At 38.2% G+C, this 24,125-nt stretch overlaps 1 protein-coding gene and 1 long non-coding RNA gene across 4 annotated transcripts in view; one reads left to right on the plus strand and one right to left on the minus strand.

Moving 5' to 3' along the window:
• LOC114609465 (contactin-associated protein like 5-3-like) overlaps positions 1 to 24,125 on the plus strand; it is a 565,569-nt gene that overhangs the window by 428,466 nt on the left and 112,978 nt on the right. The gene's annotated exons all lie outside the window — the stretch shown is intronic.
• LOC114609466 lies at positions 6,613 to 9,759 on the minus strand. The gene is made up of 3 exons (XR_003709512.1): positions 9,681 to 9,759; positions 6,809 to 6,894; positions 6,613 to 6,697 (listed from the first exon to the last, which is right to left on the minus strand). It is a non-coding gene; the product is annotated as an uncharacterized LOC114609466 (long non-coding RNA).

Raw genomic sequence — 24,125 nt, forward strand, 5'->3', positions numbered from 1 at the left:
TCACATTGCATCCACACCAGGAAGCAAAGTGAGTTTTCACATATTAATTAGCACAATCTAGAAATATAATTGAATACTTCAGTACTTAGTTATTTTATTAAATATGCTGCTGCTCCTAAAATTGTATTATGGTTATGTATGCTAAATGGTTTCTCCTGGGATATTATAGACATCAGTGTTGTATCCATAGGAACCAGATATACAACATTCTCAGACCATGGTGACATCAAGGTGACATCGAACCACAGACTAAAGAGAATGAGATGGACTAAGTTAAACTGAGGATTTTCCTGAATAGACTCACTAAATTCCCTGTCATGGAAAAGGAATGTTCTAACCAGAAAAACACTGACAAGTGACAAGACAGCCTCAAGTTGTATATCTTTGCCAGATGAGATGAATTACCTTAGTGAAGAGGTCTGAAAGCTGTAATCTTCAAAATCTGAAACATGTTATGACAACTAGAAAATTCTATACCTAATGTCATAATCTGTAGCAAAAATGTTAGTGAAACTGACAGTATTACATAAAATTGACATCAGGTCATATTCATGAAGTGTATGTGGAATGCAAATAAATACCATGTGCCTATTTCATTACTGTCTCAAGTTATCATATTACTTATATTTAAGCCTGTCAGAAAAAGGAAAAAAAATTACCAGAAACTTACATATGGAATTGAGCTTAATTACAAGTAGACCCTATTGTCTTCCTTTGACTTCATTGTGTTTGATTAGAAGATATTTTGTTGCTGTTCTTTTTATTTTGTTTTTTTTGTATGCATATGTGTGTTTGTGTGCCTATGTGTGTATGTGTGTGTGTATGTGTGTATGTGTGTGCATGTGTGTGTTACCTGTGTGATTTTCTTTTGTGTGTGTATGTACATGTTTGTATGGTTCCATGAAGGCCAGGCGATGATGTCATATCCTCTTGGCCAAGAGTTACAGTTGCTAGGGTCCAAACTTGAGCCCTTTTCAAGAGCAGAAAAATTAGTAACCACAATTTTTTTTCCAGTTCCTGTCAACATTATTTAACTTTTACTCTATGTTGGCTTTGCTGACAGATCTGAAAGGAATATCCCGCTTGAAGTTGTAGAAGTGCAGGATGGAAGCTGTGTACTATGTAAATGCTTCTGTTTCATCAGTCTAGAAGCATAAGAGGACAGAGTAGATGATTGAAAAGAGCTGTAAATATTAGTGGCTTTTCTGTTGTTTCTGTTGTTGTTGATATTATGGCTATGGAGGCATGTGTTGGAGTTCCTCCCCAAACCTCTTAAGCCACACATCCTAATAACAAGATTATTGTCTGAGGATGTATGCTCCAGTTTCATTCCTCATGCTGCAGTAAAGTACTCTGCCCCAAAGAAAGTTAGGGGAAAATTTTTGTTTGCTTATAATTGCATATTCAAATCTATTATAGCAGAGAAGTTACAATAGCAGTAGCTTGAAGCCACTCATCTTTACAGCGAGTCGTCCACTTGCCGTAGGAAATATTTATTCAGGTCTTTACTTCTTGATCGAATGACCTCTTTGCTTTGAGACATTGAGTTATTTGAGCTCTGCATGTGTTTTGAAATTTTAACTGTTATAAATCTTCCTTTTTAATTTTTTATATTTGGTGTGAGATAAGGTTCTTCTTGATATCTTGTTTTCCCCACACACTTTATTATAAAGTGTATATTTCCATATACACTTTTGTGTGTATATGTGTATGTGTATAAAAAGTGTAGTTGTAGAACTGCTTTTCTATTTATGTTAAACAATAACATTGGAATTTCTTCAGTGATTGTATTAGATCTGCATAATTATTAGAGTGGTATGAGCATATTAGAAATGTGAAATAGTCTAATCTATAAATATAAGATATATTTTATTTTACTTTTATCTATCTCAATTTCACTAGTCAGTGTTTTGTAGTTTTTCAAGTATAACATTTTCTGGTTTTGAGTATTTTCTTCCTGTGTATTTTATTCTGTTAGAGTAATTTGGTTTATAACATCTGGATTTGGTTTTTCACTTCATTTACAGATAAGTGGTTTTTTAAGTCCTGAGAAACCTTAATATTTTCTAAATTTTAACTTATTGATTCTTTGTGAATTTCTCCTCATGAACCCCAATCACACTCTTCTCCCTCTCTCTTCAGACAAACTCCTCTACCCTTGCAAACTCCCCCTCAGCAGAAGAAAAGAAATCCTGTTGTAGCAGCTGTAAATGTGTTACATTGTGTTCTACAGTATAATCTTTTGTGAACACTTCTTTACTTGTGAATGGTCATTGAATTGAGTCAAGTCTGGCTCAGGACCTATGGATTCTGCTACAGTATCAATACTGGATCCTATTTGGGACTCCTCGCTGATATCTTGTTGCTTCTGTCTGTCATGGAGATCTTGGAGTTTTGGCTCTGTAGGACCAGCCCTTTCATGGACTCCAGTAGTTCATCTATAGTGTAGATGACATTGGAGTGGGCTAACTTAGAGCCCTGCCTTGGGCCTTGGTGGTATATGAGCTGATCAGCCTTTCAGCTCTCCTGCCTTCACATAACCAGGGTGAGATCTCTAGCACTGTGCTGGCTAGCTCACCTAATGCTGCAAGGGGCAAGGACTGGGACAGCTCTCTAACTCTCAATCTCAAAGCTGCCTCACCTTCAAAGCCCCAAACTAGAACCAGCTGTACTGTGCTTCTGGGGCAAGGAGGGGGCGGTTTCATGAGAACTGCAGCTGATGAGGGACAAGACTAACCATCCTGCTCTGACATTTTCAGGTCAATTCTCACATAATGCCCTAGGATCAGTTCTACATAGCCCTCAAACATCAACATTACCATAGGCAGCAGCCCAGACAAGGCATGTCTGCCTAACTTTTAGTGCTAACAAAGTCCTGCTACTGCAGTGACACAGATCCAGAAATTGCCCTGGGTGGCAGCATAGACAAGGACTTCTCCATGCCTTTAGGTAGCATCACCAGATACTCACATTAGTCTGTTCCTAACTATCTTCAATTATTAAACACCTGACTTCATTGTGCACACATCCTTCTGCTTCTCTCTCTCTTCCTTCTCTGTTTCTCTGCACTTTTTTGCTCATCTTAGTGGTACGGAGTGCTTCTGGGTGACTGAGGTCATCTCAGGAGAACTATGCCCTGCCCGTGCTATATGACATCACCCAAATTTTATCTCTGGTGCGGTCTGCCTGCTCAGACCTGTATGGCACTGGGGTTGGGCCGACCCAGGCTTGCAGCCCACCCCCCAAGATTGGGACCATGATTTATTTTTATCATTATTTTTGTGAACTGTTTTCATTAGTTCTTCTAATACTACATTGGTACTGATTTCCAGTGTTGACATATTTGTTCTGTTCTTTATCTTAGATGAAAACCTGTTGCTGTTGAATATGCTAGATGCAGCTTCATTGCATCTGAACTTCAAGTGTTGAGGTGCTTCCATTTCATATATAATTTTGAATTTGCAACAAAAAAATGTTACATTTTCTTAAGGGGCATTTTTGGCATCCATTAAAAAGGTGATGTGATTTCTATATATTATTTTGTTTCTGTGGCATATTACATATTAACTTCTATGTTGACCCATCCTTATATTCCAGAGATAAATCACGTTTGATCAAGCTATGTGATTTTTTTCAATTTTTGTCTAATATAGTTTTGTATTTTTTAGTATTTTTAAAGAATTTCTTAATGATTATTGCATCAAAATTTAATCTAGATGTGTTTCATCCTTATCTAGTTATTGTATTGGTGTAATACTGAGAGACTTTTGATTACTGGGTAAATGACTTAATCATAAATTATTTCAGACTTGTGGAGCATATTCTAATCGAAATTTATCTCAAGTCAAAAATTGTGAGCACAATTTTTGTTCTCTCTTTCAAGGAAATTAAAATGTTCTTATGTTATGGAACCACATGTACAGTTTGTTCAAGGAACTCTTGAGGCTAAATTGTTTATTACTTAGTTCATTAAAGTAAGCTTTGAGAGAAACAGTGTTGGAATAATTTCTGCTTCATGGGAATACAGAATTACAAGCTTTAATGTGATTCTTAATCCCTTCTCTTTTTCTCAAGAGTCCTGCCCTGAAACATGCTAACTTCACAAGAGTTGAGCTGATTCATTCTTTACGATTAAATCTATAAATCAACTGAATGAAAAATTATAACTCACAGTGTAGTTTAAACCATTTTATGTTATTTGATACCAAATCAAAGTATCCTTAAATACCTTAATGTCACAGAAAGCCATGCTCAGTTTTTATTTTTGTTGCTGTTGTTCTTTTGTTTTTTTTTAATTGTTGTTGTTGTTACCCTTCATGCACATAAAGAGAACATTTTTATTTCCTGTTATATCCCACATGGTTCTCTCCTGTAATCCCAGGTCTGTAGTATTCAATACCAGACCCTTCAGGGCCTTCTAGAATACTTCCTAAAATGTTATGAATTGTCATTTTCGTCCTAATCTTTCATTGTAGCTGCTGCCAGAAAGAAAAGACTCAAATTTTATCTCCTAATTAGAAAACTGTGATGAAATTCAGGACCCTCTTAGAAATCAGCAAGGACACATGCCTGGCTTATTGGAAACCTCTAATGTGGGAATGTATTTATGAAATACTTAATTTAAACCAAGGAATATGTATAGTTCAGTTGGAAATGGTTTATGAGATCTGGGTGAATTTAATGTTACTGTCTTCTATTGTCAGGATCAAATTTCACACTTACTATCTTTATAAAACACCACACAAATATTCTGCTTCATGATTGTGCATGACTTTAATACATGGATGGCAGGGACAGGCAGACCTATGTGAGTATGAGGTCAGTCTGAACTACATAGCTACTAAAAGGCCAGTTAGGATTTCAATGTGAAAGAGACATTGTTGTAAATTAAGCAAGCAAATAACAGAACCACACACACAAAACACAGGTAGTGAGTGGATTGTCAAACTAGGTTATGAAAGCCATTGACTGGAGAAACTTAGCTATGTATATAAACGTAGTTAAAGACAAATTTCACTTTGAGAATTTTTAGTGCTTTGAAACTGGACAGAGTTGCAATTGCTGGTATATGAAAATATATGAAGTTTTCACACTTTTTGGTGCACAAAATTAAAGATTTAACTTTTTCTAGTAGCAATCACTTTGTGATATTTTTGGATCATGACTGTCATTTTTACAGGTCTAGAGTAACCAGAGGTATGATAGTAACATGTCTGCTTTGAGTAATTCTCCATGTAGCCAGAATGGAGCCCCACATCTCAGATCCCAGATCCAACATTGACACTTCTCTTCAAACATGTTATCATTCAGGTCCTGTTTTGTTTGTTCTGGCTTTTCTTCTTTCACCTAATTTGATTGCAGACTTCCAAGAGAAGCCAAGAGTCTATTAGTTTCTCTGTTAACTGAAAGAACCTGGAACCCTCAATTGAGCCACTGCTTTTCACAGAGGTCTTGAAAAGCTGTTTCTTTTATTGCTACTTTGTATAGAAGAAGATTTCTCGGTTTGGAGCCAAGTGATAGTGCTGTATGTCACACTCTGTTCAAGTCACTTTTCTGTTTCTTGTGACAGCAACAGTGTCCCTACTGAAGAAAAAAGCTCAGGTTGTGCAATTTAACATCATATGCCTCCCCCTGAGCACTGGAGTTGTAAATGTCTGAGTAATCCTGCCTTAAATGGCAAATCATTCAGCCGTGAAAAAAAATTATGCTGGTTTTATCATTTTTAGTTAATGTTATTTCAGTAGCTTTTTAAAATAAAAACAGTATTCTCCATTGTGTTACATTATATATCCACACACATAATTCATTCAGTCACGAAAGCATTAATAATATATGCTGATCATATAATTATCATGATAACTAAACATCTCCATCATTATGTAGATTACTGTCAATATCTTATGACTCCACTTTAAAATGTTATTGTGTCATAACACATGTGTGGATGTACGAGAACAACTAGTTAGAGTTGATTTTCTCCTTCCTCAATGGGAATTCCAGGGATTAAACTAAGATTATTAAACTCTTTGACTGGTGGCTTTACTCAGTGAGCCATTTAAGTAGCTCATAACCCCTGCTCTCTATGTTATATTGTAGGAAAAAACTGTAATAAGTGTATTGTGAGTATCCAGTAAAAAACAGTTTATGTTTTCACTGTTGTATTTTAAAAACTACATTGCATCTATATATAAAAATGATCACATCTTGTGGTTACTCACTTAAGTTTTTAGCACTTAACATCATGTATAATTGGTATGTCACACTAAGGAATCCAAATTACGGCTTTCTGACTGTGAATTGTCTTTTGGAACAATTAAATGACCTCTGTGTGCTATCATGAACAGAAATTTCTTGAGGGCAGGAAATTCACAATCTTGCTTTTTTTTTTTGTTTTGTACATAATCATAAACAGGAGAGTGGTTAGTAAATTATATTCAGATTCAGACAAGGGAAATAGGAGACAGAGGCATGAAATTGTGTTTTTATTGCTGTCATTATGCTTCTTTCTGGTTCATGTAATTGCAGTCTTCATATTTTATTCATTAGAAGACCTTCTCTGTGCTCATTTCTCTTACGCTGCTGCTGTTGCTGTATACAGCACTTCATATTGGGTGTCATCTGAGGGTCAGTCCACTTTCTGTCCGGGATTTTCTCAAGACATTAGTGAGCATTAGACTTCCCCCTCTCAATTCAAGTACTGAAACAAATGGATAAATAGTTCTTGTTTATAGCTCTTGCTTTCTGTTCATTTTGTGAAAATTTAAATCAGTTTATCTTCTTTATGTAACGTTTTGATAAATTTACCCACCTTTCATAACTAATTTCATAGGAAGTTTGATTTGTGTAGGTATTCTCATGAAGTCTTCTTGCTATTTCTTCTTCTTTCATTATTTACTATAATCAGAGAATTCCTGTTAACGGTCAGCAACAGATTTCTGTAGCTTTAAGTTGGTGTCAAATGTGCTGTGTCTGTGATTGTATCTTTTTAAAAGAAATTAATTGATTTTACTGATCAGAGATCAAAGACTTGTATAGATAATTGAGGGGAAACAATTTAGAGAAAATACAAATGATTCACCCCAAGGATTAGACAGAAGAAGGGAATATGAGAAAGATGTCAAAAGTAGAAAGGAAGGAGAAAGAGACAGAAAATGACAAACAGAAAAATGAGAAAGGAAAAAAATTAAAAGTACACATAGTCTGTTTCCAATAAGCAAGACCATATAAGTATGTGCATATATGTTTGTATGTATGTACACATGCATGCCAAGACAAATACTACTAAGGAAATTTAATTTCAATGGAGTAAAATAATGAGAATCTGCCATATATTATTGTCTATATTTCCTCCATTTAAGTAACTTTTCTGACTATATAAGTGAAAATTTATTCCTGTCAACATGTTCTGTTTCTCAGTCTAGTATATATTCTTATAAGTAGATAAACAAATTGTTTCGCAAAATGACTAATACCTGGAATTGAAAGATTTGTTTTCCTCTTAACTTTGATCAGAAAAATGTCTTATTGGAAAGAATATATTTAATGGAGATAATTGTAACTGTTAATCTCTGAGAATAAGTCACCATGAGTACTCAGCTACAGATGAATCAAAGCAGTTATCATGCTCAAGATTGAGGGGCATGAATTGAGGACAGAAAAGGAAGCTAAAAGAATGTAAAAGCCATTACATAAAGAAGTGTGTTATGAAATCCTGACCTCTTGACATAATGTAGCTGTTGTATACCCCAATATCTCAACTCAAAACAATTGTAGTGACCTTCCCAGTAATCTCAACAAGGTCAGACCGTTTAAAAGTTTCACACAGAGGACAGAGGAGCTCCTAATACCTATCCATCCCTAGATGAGAAGCAACTAGCTGTTGATGGGTGCTGAGTGAAGAAAAGTCACTTTTCCTTCAGGTGCAAGGACAGACTGGCCCACAATGACCTTATATGGACAGAACTAACTATTGTCAGTATGCTGTTAAAAAATAAACTAAAACAACAATAACAACACCTGACCTGAAACCAAACTGTAATTGTCAGATATTTTTTTGAGAAAAACAATTTGCTTTTGTTAGATGATGAGTTAATATAAATTAGTATGCTTATGAAGATTGTGAAAAGCTCATGGTTAAACTTGGGGTATTCAACTTACTTATTATCTTACTTATCATCTCTATCCAGCCATGTATACAATTCCTTTGGACAGTGTTATTTGGATATTAAATTTTATCTTATTGCTGTGGTCTGAATATTTATGTTGCCCAAAATTTGTAGGCTGAACTATCATCCCCAAAGAAGCCTTTCAGGACATGATCATGTCATCATGTGGTCACCATGAATGGGCCTCAAACTCTTTATATATCTCTCCTCATTGCCTGTTACATGCCATTAAACACAAACATTCTTTAAAAAAATGAGCATGAACAATATGATTAAAAGTCTCATGATATAAACTTTATCAGATTAGTTGTTACCTTAATAAAAGATAAAAATTACTAGAGATTTGTCAATTAATAGAAATCACATTACATTTTGATTAGAAATGAAACACTCTTTTGCCCACAATTTAATATGTAGTTATTGATTTATTGAGTATATTATTAAAGATTAAGAAATCTTGAATATGGAAATTCTAGCATCACTATCTGTGCATTAAATCATGTATATGGCTATATCTGTCTACCTGTTGAATATATATATATATATATATATATATATATATATGCATGTATATTATAAAGCACACATGGATGCATGAAAATATTCACATAGTGCATAATGATAAAGTGTTGGAAATACTTTAAAATACTTTTAAAATACAAATTTGTATATATGACTAATTTGGATCATTTATGATAACATAAATCTCCTTATAGAACATAGTACTTGTGTGTAATTAACAGATACAAGCAATAAAAGAGCATGAAATAAAAAATTCCTATATATATTTTAATTGGAAAAAAATTGTTTCAATTTAAAGTATCAAGAAAGGAAAAGATATAGAAAAACATGCTGACTACAATTTGTAGGTATACAGGTACTGAAATATAGAGGTCAACCACAGCTGGAGAAGAGAATTTTATAAGCAGGGAGCCAAGCAAAGCAAAATAAGATATTTTTTTCTCCAAATGTAAAAATGAGGAATTGGTCAGTTTAATTTACATACTAACGTATGTCTAAGAAGATGAACAGATCTAAATACGATTGGAGGCAAATGGTTGGAAGGATCTGTATTTCACATTGCAAATCGCTTTGAAATGCTGTTGGATACTTTGCTGCCAGAAAGCTCTAGCGTAAGAGCTAGTTGAAGATTTCCTAAACCCAGGACAGAGTGGAGGTATGTGTATACAGGACTTGGGGAACTTTGGCTGAAGAATCAAGGAGTGTGGATTCATTGGAACAAAAAATGGTTAGAAGAACATGGATGTCTTCTATGCCTTACTAATCAAGAAATTTTCTATGCTTCATAATTTTAGTTTCTTTGTATAGAAACCTAGGGTGGGTAGTAAACAGAAGATAAACCAAAATGAACAGGAGAACAAACACAGTTTTGATTGAGATGGTCATCAAATGGTTAATAAAGATGAAGAGCTGGAGAAAAAATCATTTTTAAGCTCTTATGTATAAGAAATAGGTCAAATATCTGTAATGAATAATAAAGAAACATATCCTTACACATATGAGCAGCAGATCCAGTCCTAGCCTGTGACATGGGAGGAGTCCTCTGACTGCAGACTCAGTATCAGTAGATGAACTAGTGGTAGATAAACAGAGAAAGGAATAGAATGTATAAAGGAGTGTGCCGTTAGTTTCTGTTGGACACGTTTGGAAGATGAGTGAAGGAAGAGGAAACTATCTGAGAAAGGTTTAGAAACTGTGGAAACTGAATTCAGCCAAGAAATTGCACTAATTTAAATATTGCTCTTCTAAATTCTGCAATATTTTAAATGGAGTTCCTTGCAGAAAATGACTCAAGAATTGAAATAAGACCTGGAGAAATACGAATAAATATGGGAGACATATATCCCGATATCTGTTAGGGAATTCATGATATTAACATCAGTAGATAATGGCTAGATTTATATTAAAAGGAGCAGCTATATGGCTAGAAATATAATAAATATAATAAAATATATAAAATATGTAAAATATATAAAAAATATAATAAAAATATGGCTAGTATTGTTTGATGAGTTCTTTTCAGCTACAGTTTCAAAATTATTACTTGTAACGGCCATTTCTTTTGTAACGGCTGGTTCTGATATTTTGTAATGGTCTGTTCTGCTGCTCTGGTCCGCAGGTCAGGGTCTACCAAGAGAGATAGTGGGACAGAGGAAGGGTGAAAGAGGGATGAGAGACACAAAAGATAGATAAAAGAGAGAGTCTGGTCGAGTCTCTTCAAGTCTCTTCTTTATTTTCTTCTAGTCTCTTATATTCTCCTTTAGTCTCCTCTATTCTCTTCTATTCTCCTGTATTCTCTTATAGTCTCTTCTATAGAAAGGAAATCCTGGGTATTTATACCCTTTACCACGTGACTAGCCCTCATGGACAAGCTGTACTGAAGGCAGTACATCATGTGTCTTGTAGTCATGGATACCAGGTGCACCTTGCAACTGGGGGCACTAAACATTGTAACAAGATGTTTATCAGAGTGTGCTCAACTATTGCAGACTGTTGAATACAAGTCTCTTGTCAGGGTATATAGCTTGAGATGGCTGTAAAGATGATAGCTGCTTTTGGCTAAGAGTTGGCTCCCAACAGGTCCTCCTTTTTAAATTTATTTTCAAAAGGGAAGGCTGGGAAAACTTATGGAAACCGTGCCTGTCTTAGGTTGGAACAAAGGACCCCAGCCTCCCTTTCCAATCTATGGATACTCAACAGCCATTGTTGAGCTCCTGTCTTAGGATGGTGAGGCCTCCCAGTTAGGGGCAAGGGTCTTTAAGTGTTCTCTTACCCATCATTGACTATCCGGCTTAGTGCATAAGTTATGGATAATCCTCATCAGTCTTGATGACAGAGGTTTTAGTCCCCTACTTCTTGCCTGTAATAATGGACCTGTATGGGTTTCATTTGAATAGTGCCTATCTATTGTTGTGCGAAAGCCATCAGTACCCAACACACAAGAGACTTAACAATGCCTGAATGGTTGATGTAAACCATTCTGCCTCAGAGCAACACTCTTTTTAAGGGTAGCACACAACTCCCTCTGTTGGAGGAGTAAAAAGTATAAGCCTCTTCTATTCTGTAACACTGTTTTCTAAATCTAAATCTATATAAGTACAGAACTGAGCATAGCTTTGATCTTAACAATACATGTAAGAAAATTCCTGTCCCTGCCTCAATCAATCTCAACCCCCAAAAAACAACTATAGTAACTATGGTAATGGGTTCTCTCTTGGGTTTAAACAAAGTACCCCACTCAATCGTAAATCATGGCACCAAGAGTCTAATAGAGCCACCTGGAGGCGCGGGTAGTGATGTCTTTTTACGCACTGAGAACTTCCAAAGTCTGATATGCTGGTTGATCTGCTCCTGTTTGAAGACAATTATGAAGCATCTTCATGCTTCCTGTAAAGAAAAAATATGCTTCTCGGGGGTTTTCTCCTCCCTGGATTTGTTATTGTTGTCTATTTGTTTAATCAGTCTCTCTGGCAGCCATCGTGTTGCATCTGCCATTTGAGAATCAGAGGAACCAAAGTATGCATCAGAGGAACCAGAGCCTTGATCTCCTCTTTTAGGACTCTTATACTTGTGATTAGTAGGAATCAATGGAAGTAACAATAGTTGAGCTATCTTCCTTCCTGTAGGAATGGTGACTATATTCTGTATTGTCTTGGCCATTACCTTAATCTCACCTTCATAATCATTGTCTATAAATCCAGGAAAAAATTGTAGTCCCCATATAGTAGCACTGTTTCTTCTCACTATCAGGCCAAACACATTTGGATAGAGTGGTCCAAACACTCCAGTGGTTAAGGCCTGAGGTCCCATATATGGGGTTAATACTGTGTGGGTGGCAGAACTGAGGTCCAGTCCTGTGCTTCCTGGTGTTGCTCGGTTTAGTTCTGAAAGGGGTTGTTGTTTGTTGGTGTGAAACTGACTGCCCCATATGCCTGTTTTGGCGTGAATTGGTTTGGGGCCTGGAGCTGGCCCCTGTTCCCATTTCTCTGATTATGTGAAAGGGTGTTTCCTTGTGCATCTGTCTTGGACCTACATTCACTAGCCCAATGCCTTCCACGTTTACAACATGGGCATAGCCCAGGCTGTTTTCTAGGCTGTCTCTGGGTTAACTCATTTTCTGCTTGGCAATATTTTGTAAAGTGTCCAGGGTTGCCACATTTAAAACAGGCCTTTTTGTCTCTACTTGCCAAAAAGTCTCTTACTGAGTGTCCTTGCATAGCAGCTGCAATAGCTAAGCCCTGTTGGTAGGAGGGCCGTATGCCAGAACAGAGTCTGATATACACAGTAAGGTCTGTCTTTTTCCTATAGGGGCTAATGGCCGCTTGGCAGGCAAAATTGGTATTTTCGTATGCAAGTGGTTTCTCATAATCTACACCTGCCTCTGCATTACCAAAAATCTTCCCTGTTGTTGTCATTAATCGATGAACAAAATCAGAAAATTGTTCACCAGGCCCTTGTCTGACTGTGGTCAAAGATGCACCAGGGTGTGCCAAGCCTTCATGGCTGCATTTTGAATTTGAGCGAATAAGCCTGGATCATATTGCATCTGGTTCTCTCTAGAAGCAAATTGCCCTTCTCTTACTAAGGGATCAAAGGACCAACCATTACCTGCCTGAATGTTTCTCCTAGCTGTCTCTTTACAATACTCATAATACTCTGATTTCCAAATAAGATAGTCACCATCACTAAGAACTGCTCTCACTAGAGTATTCCAATCACCAGGAGTCAGCCACTCCTCTGTAACAGATTCTAAGATTGCAATAGTAAAGGGAGCAGTGGCACTCAATTGTGACACTGAATTTTTAATTCTTTAACCCCTTGAGTGTCTCTAGTCTCTGATATAGGGAAAACCTTAACCTCTCTCTCTTCTGGCTGATATGTGGCTGAACTAAAACCAGAGGACAGGGGCTGCCTTTGGACTCTGGGTTGAGGAACTCGAGGACCTGGGGGATTTTCCTTGCCCTCTCGAGACCTATTCTCTGTCTTTAGTTTTTGTAGCTGATTACTTAAGTCCTGATACTCATTTTCTAACTCTATTTGTTATTTAAGCAGAGAAATTTGTTGTTTAAGGTGAGAAATTTTGTGCTGTAATGCCTTTCTGGGATCTAGAATCACCATCTCCATAGCAGGAGCATATGGAGGTGGAAGAGCGCAGGGAGGGGGCCTTCGGGAAGAAGGCCATTCGGAATCAAAACATTTGGATGCTTCTTCCTCTAGGTCAGGACAATCTGGCTCTGACAAATTGATTACTTCAACCTTTGCTCATATTTTGGATTCTATGTGTTTCTTTTTCTTTTGGACACGAAAGGCAACATTTAAATAGCAAAACAAAAGTAGACAATTGATACACATAAACAGCAAGCAACAGAACAAAAACAGAGAGTTGAGTTCAGGCTGACTTATTTCTTGCCCCATTATTACTATGACTTACTGGTCTCCACACGGCAGTTTCTTGTGGCAATCACCTCTGTTTCACTTCTGAATTTTCAGTCGATCCTTCTTCCAGTAATGTCCCACACTGAGTCTCTGGTTCTTGCCGCCCGAGTTGGGCACCACTTCTGTTATTTTGTAAAGGCCTGTTCTGCTGCTCTGGTCCACAGGTCAGGGTCTACCAAGAGAGAGAGTGGGGACAGAGGAAGGCGAAAGAGGGGCGAGAGACACAAAAGATAGATACAAGACAGAGTCTGGTCGAGTCTCTTCAAGTCTCTTCTTTATTCTCCTCTAATCTCTTATATTCTCCTTTAGTCTAGTCTATTCTACTCTATTCTCCTGTATTCCCTTATAGTCTCTTCTATAGAAAGGAAATCCTGAGTATTTATACCGTTTACCACGTGACTTGCCCTCGTGGACAAGCTCAACTGAAGGCAGTACATCATGTGCCTTGTAGCCATGGATACCAGGTGCACCTTGCAACTGGGGGCACTAAACATTGTAACAAGATGTTTATCAGAGTGTGCTAAGCTATTGCAGGCTGTTGAAAACAAGTCTCTTGTCAGGGAATATGGCTTGAGATGGCTGTAAAGATGATAGCCGCTTTTGGCTAGGAGTTGGCTCCCAACAATTACTTCTATATTTTATTTGTTTATATCTTTGATTATACTTTATTTAAGCTAATACATATGTTATGGTATGTCAATGAAACCTACAACCAAGTAGCTTGTTAGAAATGAAAAATCTCTATAATTTAACAAGTATTCCAAAGGATCTGAGTGATTAGATATGAGGGATTTCTACATATAGAGTAGTGAAGCAACTAAAGAAAAGATTAGAAAATTCCTCAAATCTGATGTCTAGTGATTCAACAATCAATTGCAGAATAATAATTATTTGTGTCCTTTAAGAGTGAATACCATCCTAACTTCAAAATGTTGCTAAGCTTTACATTTTGGAGGATAAAAGTGTGAGTTTATTTTCTTTGAAAGAAAATGATTTAGTTCCCATTGTGTTGCTACATTAATGATTGCTGGTGGCCCTTTCTCATTTTATTTACTTATTTGCTTTTTTTGTTAGATATTTTATGCTTTTACATTTCAAATGTTATCTCCTTTCCTGGTTCTCCCTCCAGGACCCCCCCTCATCTCATTCCCCTCACCCTGTTTCTAAGAGGGTGCTCCCACTCTCACCTCACTGTCCTGGAATTCCCCTACACTGAGGAATTGAGTCTTCATTGGATTTAGGGCCTCTTCTCCTACTGATGCCAGACAATGCCATCCTCTCCTACATATGTGGCTGGAGACTCCATGTATACTCTTTGGTTTGTGGTTTATTCCCTGGGAACTATGGGGGAATCTGGTTGGTTGATATTATTGTTCATTCTATGGGGTTGCAAAACCCTTCAGCTCCTTCACACCTTTCTCCAACTCCTCCATTGGTGTCCCTGTGATCAGTCCAATGGTTAGATATGAGCATCCACCTCTGTATTTATCCAGATCTGAAATAGCCTCTCAGGAGACAGCAACACCAGGCTTCTTTCAGCAAGCACATCTTGGAATCCACAACTGTATCTGGGTTTTGTGACTGTATTTGGAATGGATCCCCAGGTGGGACAATCTCTGAATGGCCTTTTCTTCATCTCAACTCAACACTTTGTCCGTGTATTTATTTAGACAGATACCACTCTAGGTTAAAAATTTGGAAATGAGTGGTTGGCCCCAACCCCCAAACAGGGGCCATTCCAAATCTCTGGAAGTGGTTTCTACAGATTCTTTTTCCCCTTTATTGGATATTTCAGCTAATCTCATCCCTGTTGGGCCCTGGGAGACTCTTGCTTTCCTGACATCTGCAACTTGCTGGTAGCTACCCCCAGTTCCCCATCACCCATTGCTACACAACTGTGTTCGATTTCCTGACCCACTCTGTATATCATCCCCATCTCCTCCCATATCTAATGCTGCCCCCTTTCCCCTCTCCATCTTCTCTTTCTCCTAAGTCCATTCTACCACCTATGAGTATTATGTTTCCCCTTGTAAAAAGGACTGAAGCATCCACACTTTGGTCTTTCTTCTTCTTGAGCTTCATGTGGTCTGTGAATTTTATCTTGGGTATTCTGAATTTGTGGGCTAATAACCACTTACCAGTGAGGGTATACCATGTATGTTCTTTTGCACTGCGTTACATCATTCAGGATTATTTTCTAGTAACATCCATTGGGCAAAGAATTTCATGAAGTCATTGTTTTTAATAGCTGAGTAGTAAGTACTTCATTGTGTAATTGTACCATATTTTCTATATCCATTCCTCTGTTAAGGAACATCTGGGTTGTTTCTAGATTCTGGCTATTATAAATAAGGTTGCTATGAACATAGTGGAGCATATGTCCTTGTTATATGTTGGAGCACATTTTTGGTATATGACCAGTAGTGATGTAGCTGTGTCATCAGGCACTACTATGTCCAATTTTCTGAAGAAACATCAGACTGATTTCCAGAGTGATTGTACCAGCACACAATCCCACCAGGAATAGGAGAATGTGTTCCTCTTTCTCCACATCCTTGCCAGCATGTGCTATCACCTGAGTTTTTGAACTTAGCCATTCTGACTGGTATGAAACCTTTAGCCAGACTAACAAGAGGGCACAGAGACAGTGTCCAAGTCAACAAAATCAAAAACGAAAAGGGAGACCTAATAACAGTAACTGAAGAAATTAAAAAAAAATCACATCCTACTACAAAAGCCTATACTCAACAAAACTGGAAAATCTGGATGAAATAGATAATTTCCTAGACAGATACCAGGTCCTAAAGATAAATTAAGATCAGATAAACCATTTAAACAGTCCCATAACCCCTAATAAAATAGAAGCAGTCATTAAAAGTCTACCAATTACAAAAAACCTCAGAACCAGATGGATTTTAGTGCAGAATTCTATCAGACCTTCAAAGAAGACCTAATACCAATACTCTTCAAAGTCTTTAACAAAACAGAAAGATAAGGCACATTACCAAATTCTTTCTATGAAGTAATATTTCTGTTATATGAAAACCACACAAAGACCCAACAAAGAAAGAGAACTTCAGACTAATATTGGTTATAAATATTGAAGCAAAAATACTTAATATTATTCTCACAAAAGAATGTAAGAGCACATCAAAACGATCACTCAACATGATCAAATAGGCTTCATCCCAGGGATGCAGGGATGATTCAATATATGGAAATCCATCAACGTGATCCACTATATAATTAAACTCAAAGAAAAAAAAAAACATGATCATCTCATTAGATGCTGAGAAAGCATTTGACAAAATTCAACATCCCTTCATGTTAAAAGTCTTGGAAAGAACAGGAATTCAAGGTCCATACCTAAATATATTAAAAGCAGTATACAGCAAACCAGTAGCCAACATCAAACTAAGTGGAGCAAAACTTGAAGCAATCCCAGTAAAATCAGGTGCTAGATTGTTCTGCCCACCTAATACATATCTATTCAACATAGTACTCAAAGGGCTAGACAGAGCAATTGGACAACAAAGGAAATCAAAGAGATATAAATTGGAATGGAAGAATTCCAAACTTCATTATTTGCAGATTATATGATAGTATACTTAAGTGACCCCACAAATTCCAGCAGAGAACCCCTTCAGCTGATAAACAACTTTAGCAAAGTGGCTGGGTATAAAATTAACTCAAACAAACAAGTAGCCTTCCTCTACTCAAAGAATAAACAGGATGAGAAAGAAATTAGGGAGATAACACCCTTCATAATAGTCACAAATAATATAAAATACCATGGTGTGACTCTAACCAAGCAAGAAAAAGATCTATATGGCAAGAACTTCAAATCCCTGAAGAAAGAAATTAAAGAACTCAGAAAATGGAAAAATTTCCCATGCTCACAGGATTGCCCTGTTTAGTGTAGTAAAAATGGCCATCTTGCCCAAACTAATCTACAGATTCAATGCAATCTCCATCAAAATTCCAACTCAATTATTCATAAAGTTAGAAAGAGCAATTTGCAAATTTATTTGAAATAACAAAAAATTGAGGATAGTAAAAACTATTCTCAACCATAAAAGATATCCTTTGGGGAATCACCATTCCTGACCACAAGCTACACTACACAGCAATAGAGATAAAAACTGAATGGTATAGGTACAAAGACAGGAAGGTAGATAAATGGAATAGAATTGAAGACCCAGAAATGAACCCACACACCTATGGCCACTTGATCTTTGACAAAGGAGCTAAAAACATCCAGTGGAAAAAAAGACAGCATTTTCAACAAATTGTGCTTGTTCAATTGGTGGTCAACATTGATAGAATCCAAATTGATCCACTCTTATCTCCTTGCACAAATCTCAAATCCAAGTTTATAAGGGACTTTTCACATAAATCAAGATACAGTGAAACGAATAGACAAGAAAGTGGGAAAAGCCTCAAATACCTGGGCACAGGGGGAAAGTTCCTGAACAGAACACCAATGGCTTATGGTCTAAGATCAAGAATTGACAAATGGGACCTCATAAAATTGCCAAGCTTCTGTAAGGCAAAAGGACATTGTCATTAGGACAAAACGGCAACCAACAGATTAGGAAAAGATCTTTACCAATCCTGCATCTGATAGAGGGCTAATATCCCATATATACAAAGAACTGGAGAAGTTAGACTCCAGAGAACCAAATGATCCTGTTAATAAATTGAGTACAGAGCTAAACATAGAATTCTTAACTGAGGAATGTCACGTGTCCAAGAAGGACCTAAAGAAATGTTCAACATCCTTAGTCATTAGGGAAATGCTTGTGGCCCTTTCATTGTGGCCAATTTAGCACAATCTAACGTCCTACTAAGGGATCATTGAGCTGCTATTTACAATTTTGTTTGTTTAACTCATTCATTTTTGATTATTTTTTCTTGTGACTGCCCTGGTAGCTTCAGTGATAATGGAGACTTGTGCCCTAACTGGGCATAGTGGTGCCACCTGTAATCCTAACACTGGGCATAAGGAAAGAAATGGGAGAGAGAGCCAGAACTTATTGACTATCCAGTATAGCCAAGATATAAGCCCTCTATTCAGTGATAGATCCTGTCTCAATACTCAAGATAGAATGTGATCAAGAAGACATTCAGTGTCAACACCTGTATCAACCCTAACCCCTGTAAAACAAACACATTTATACTTGCATTGCACATAGTTTTGAACAAATGTGCATACACAAAAATAAAAAGAATTCCTCAAAACAGAAACAAACATATTCAGAAGGAGAACACTTTAATTTTTTAAAAACATGTCAAACCTGGAAATCAATAATTCTAAGCATTTATAATCTAAAGTGTTGATAAACTGTTAGTGCCACCTAATTGTGGGGCTGGGTGTTCGACCACGCCCCCAAAACCCAGAGACCTAGAATAAAGCCCTTGTTAGGTCATGTAAGATAGGAGACTAACAGGTCTCTGCCTCAAAATTTACGTATTACCTGAAGCCCTGGCCGCTTCCAATATATAAACAAACCCCTTCCGACATGTTTTGGGAGAGCTCTTTACCATCCAAACCCACCGCCGTGTCAATAAATCTGGATGTGTTTAACTCCACATGTCTCTTGAAATCCTGGACTCATTGCATTAAGCCAAAACCCACACGACGGGGCGGGAGTGGGAGAGAGCTTGCGGGATACTTTCTCTTGAGAGCCACAGTTCTCGGAATGCCCTCCCCTGTCCCCCGGATGCAACTGCACTCAGGCTTGCGAGCCCTGGGACTGCCGCTCCCCCACCTGTGACCCACGCATGGGGGGTGTCCGACAGCAAGCCATGGGACACTTCTTCCTGACACCGTGTCCCTCATGCCCGGCGTCTCCCCTGCCTGTGCCTGCTCGCACCCATACAGGCCGCCCGCGACCTCCGGGCGCGGTGGTGCCCGACACCTGGTGACCTACGCGAGACAGGATACCCACAACTCCAAGAATAAAAGAGTCTCTTCCAATGAGACAAAGTCTAGACTCCTGTTTTCCCAGTGCACACCCTGCGTACGCGCTCTGGCTTCTATTTTACTGCATCCACAGACCCTTAAAATAGAAACCAAATCGACGTGCTGGCGTGTTCAGGTGCACAGCCACGTGTCCCCACAATCTCTGCCGTGCTGCGCTCGCCCCCCCCCCCCCCCGTGGCGTTTAGGGCCCAGAGCAGAGATACAGGAGTCTTACGCTGAGATCTGACTAGTTCATTCCTGCCCAAACACCAAGCTTTCTGCACCCACTTCTGCGCCTACCTGAGACACCTGCTCCAGACAAGAGACGTAGACAACTCTAAGTCCGCGCACTCCCAAGGCACATGGGACACCATCTCCCTCTGGTTAGTGGTGGATGATATACACAAAGCGAGCTCAGAAGCTCTCCTCGCTGGCGCCTGCGAAAACCGTGAGTTATATCTCTGCCCACCCACCCTCTACCTCCTCCCTCCTTCTCGCGCTCACGGCTAATGTCTTTCCTCTAATTGCTAACTACAATCTAACTTCTGCCTAATTCAAAAAACTAAGTTTCTCTCTCCACATGTTCCCTACAAGACGGCGGGAACTACTTAATCTCCATTCTTTACCCCTCCCCCAAAAATCTCCACACTCTGCCTGCCAAGAAGTTTACCCCTTCCCCAGAGGTCAGCCTTTCACATTCTGCCTACTGGCTTCTCAAGACATGCTGCCTGCCAACAGAAGTTTTCCCCTCCCCCTCTGATAGAGAGCTGCCGACCACCTTCTCCCAAGAGCTGCTGACTCTAAGTGCTAGTCTCTAGGTGTCTTCCCCACGATGGCTCAGCTTTACACAGCCTTTTACTCCTTCTGACTCTGTTATCAAACTTCTATGTTTCTCAGTTAAACTTTTCTTCAAAGTTAGCCTTTCTTTTCTCTAAGAAAAACAAAGGGAGGAACGCCCTGGCTTCTAACAGGCCCCCTCCCCCACTGATTTTAAACCCTTCACTAATAATTTTCTCCCAAACAGAGATACCTACTGCAACGTTTGTGCCTTTCAACCAAAAACTTTTCTGTTTTTGTTTAAATGTCTCCTTTTCTCTCTAATACCCATGATATATTCCCAACATCTTTTTTCAACTTTTAAAATTTCTTCAAGGTTTGAAAGTCATCTAAATCTACTTCCACAGGTTAAATCAACATGCTGACCACCACATTTCAGCTTTTAATTAACAACTAATTTTCTGTCACAGAAAAACTGTGGATGATTACCCCAGATATTATTAACACAATGTTTTCTCCTTCAGCCATCCAATTCCTCAAACACCTTTGGCTTTCCAGGAGTGATTTCACACTTAATATCCAGGCTTTCCAGATACCTCTCTACCGGAGGTGCTGCTTGCCTGTGATTATATCAACAGATCCAACATCTCGTCTGACCGCAGACTCCAGAGATGAGCTGATGCCAAGACAGCGCCACTTCCTGGAATCTGCCAAGCTGCCTTCTCCCAGTCATCTCGTCTGACTGAAGACCCAGAGATACTCGCTACCAGCTGCAGATGAACTCTTACCAAAGTCACATAGCTGAAGTGACATGTTAGTGAAGAAATCATAATGTCTATTTAGATTAATCAGATGTCATTACTCTCAAATTGTACAATATGTATTTAATTGATTCAATGATTCCTTGCTTTCCCAACCCTAACCCTCAATTCCCATTACTTTTGTCTTGATTATGCTACACCCCCGACCTGTGTGGTGTTTTCTTTTGACTTCCTCATCCAAAATTTTCATTACAGATGACACCTCTCCTAAAAGAGGGAATTGTGGGACAGTGAGCTGTGGAGGCCAGAAAGCCTGGTAGAAAAGTCCTAGAAGCCCTGGCACCCTCCGGGATGGGAGGTGCTTCGGACCTTTCCAAGCCATCTGGCTCTCTCAGCTTCAAGCCCTCAACAGTCCCTCCCACAGAGAGACTCATGGTCATTTTGTCATATGAGAATAACATCCCCACATGTGACCTATATTATATCTTCACCTTCAGAGTTTTCCCCTCCTTTTATGAAAGAAAAAGGGTGGATTGTGGGGCTCGGTATTCAGCCACGGCCCCCAAACCCAGAGACCTAGCATAAAGCCCTTGCTAGGTCATGTAAGACACAAGATTAATAGGTCCCTACCTCAAAATTTACGTATTACCTGAAGCCTCTCTCATTACCAATATATAAACAAACCCCTTCCGGCATGTTTTGGGAGAGCTCTTTACCATCCAAACCCACCTCCGTGTCAATAAATCTGGATGTGTTTAACTCCACATGACTCTTGAAATCTTGGACTCATTGCATTAAGCCAAAACCCACGCGACAGGGTGGGAGTGGGAGAGAGCTAGCGGGCCACAGGACACTATCTCTTGAGAGCCACAGTTCCCAGAACTTCTCTGCACGCTGCCACGCTCTCGCTGAGCCACTGAGCCTGGGATGCTCCCACCCACTTTTGTTCAAGCCCCCACGACCACCCAGCACAGCTGAGCAACACGCCCCAGAACTGCCCTGAGTCCCCGCCTGTGAGCGGATGGCACCCGACACCTAATGAATTTGAATTAAAATAGAAAATTAAGGTGTCTATTTCTAGTGTCCAAAGACAGCTCGATGGCCTCCACTCTTACAAACCTTCCAGAGCATTCTAAGTCAAGCCACCATAGGCTACATTTTGGACCACACTTGGATTTCTAGAGAAAGTATTCAGTTTGTTCCTGGTTAGATAATGAGTCTTTCATAACTATCCTGGGAAAATAATTCATATTTTTCATGTCTTGTTTTTAAGTATTTTGAAATTTTCTTATATATTTCAGATATAGAGATACACAATTTTAGTCAGTGGTAGGCACTGTTCACTGAGGGCATGACCTGAGCCTGGTAGGCTTCCAATTTCCAGTGGATTGGCCCACAAACAAGCACAAATTTACAGCACACATGAATATGGGATGTTGTTAATTTGGATAAAAAGAAGTTATGAGTTGCTTTGTATTCCTAGAAGAAGCTAAAGTGTGTGTGTGGGCAAGGGGAGACTTGGGGTAGAAATTATCAAAATATGTTGTGAGTTGGATAACCTAAATGAGATTCTATTATATATCTGTAGTTTATCATTTCTCCATTAAAATTACCATGTTCAACTTCAGATTGAGATTTATCAAGCAACATTATACAAATTTAGGCAAATTGTATTTTTCTTTAACAACCAAGATACTTATTAGCATATTTATCTGTGCATGTGGTTTTTGTTTCATTGTGAGGATTTATTTTTAACACAAAAGATTAGATGTACCACAATAACTGAGGTAACTGTGTTACTTAATTGAATCTCTAAGAATTTTGAGGCTTTATACTCAATAAACATCTACAGCTTTGCAAAAGTGATGATTATATTACTGGTTCAAAAGGAATTGCTCTCAGGAACTATGGTGTCTTTTCTTTCTTGACTATAAATAACATGCATGGTTTGACATAACATAGAAAATATATTATTGATATTTTGAGCAGTAAAATCTGAATTTACATCTTTCTTCTTATGTACGGTTGAAGAATTTATTGATCCTTTCTTTCCATTTCCTTATCTGCAAAATGAGAGGAGAATTTTCCCTACCATTGTTGGAATGGTTGAATGGGGTAACTTATAGGACCCTTGTTTTAAAGGCTAAAGGCATCGAAAGCTAACTTGGATTTTTGGTAGGAGACATGAGAAAATGACAATGTATATTTATAATAGAAATGATATTAGATGTTTTACTAGAACTGCACACTTCCTTAAATATTAGCATTTTCTCTCTTTAACTTATACATATTGCCAAGAATCTACTTCAAATTTATTTTTTCTTATTTGCATTAAAGCTAATAATCAAATTTTCTTTTTCTCATAGATCATATTTTGAAGTCTTTATGATAAGACACTTAATATTTTGCATTTTATTTTTCAACCAATTGGCCTGATCACCATAGATGTTCTAGAGACATTATGATGTTTTATTGTTGTGAAACCATCATAGTGCACACAAATTAAGATTACTATTAAGTCACTCAGTGATCTATTTTTTTTGGAATATGTTTATTAAATGACATTATGCAGCTTCTGACTATGAAGATAAGAGAGACAGTGAGCCTGGCAGTATTATCTGTTTGGTAAAGTTTGTATTGCACAAGCAAGAATTTGATCCACAAGACCCATGTAAAAAAGCACTACACAAAGGTGTACACCTCTAACCCAGCACTGAGGAGACTGCTACAGAACATATCCCAAATGACCTCGCCAGAAAACAACCTCATTGCCTTTGTCTCAAAAAATAAGATGAGAAACAATTGAAGACAGTTCTAAGTATTGACCTCTGACCTACACACACACACACACACACACACACACACACACACACTCACATGCATTCACAAACTGCGAGCATTTTAATTATATGTATGTTATTATTTTTAGATAGCCTCCCCCAAAAGACTCAAGCGTGGAAGGCTTGGTCCTCAGCTGTTGGTCCTAATTCGTGAGTGATG

The sequence above is a fragment of the Grammomys surdaster genome, unplaced genomic scaffold, assembly GCF_004785775.1.
Source record: "Grammomys surdaster isolate TR1022 unplaced genomic scaffold, NIH_TR_1.0 125973, whole genome shotgun sequence".
Lineage (NCBI taxonomy): Eukaryota > Metazoa > Chordata > Mammalia > Rodentia > Muridae > Grammomys > Grammomys surdaster.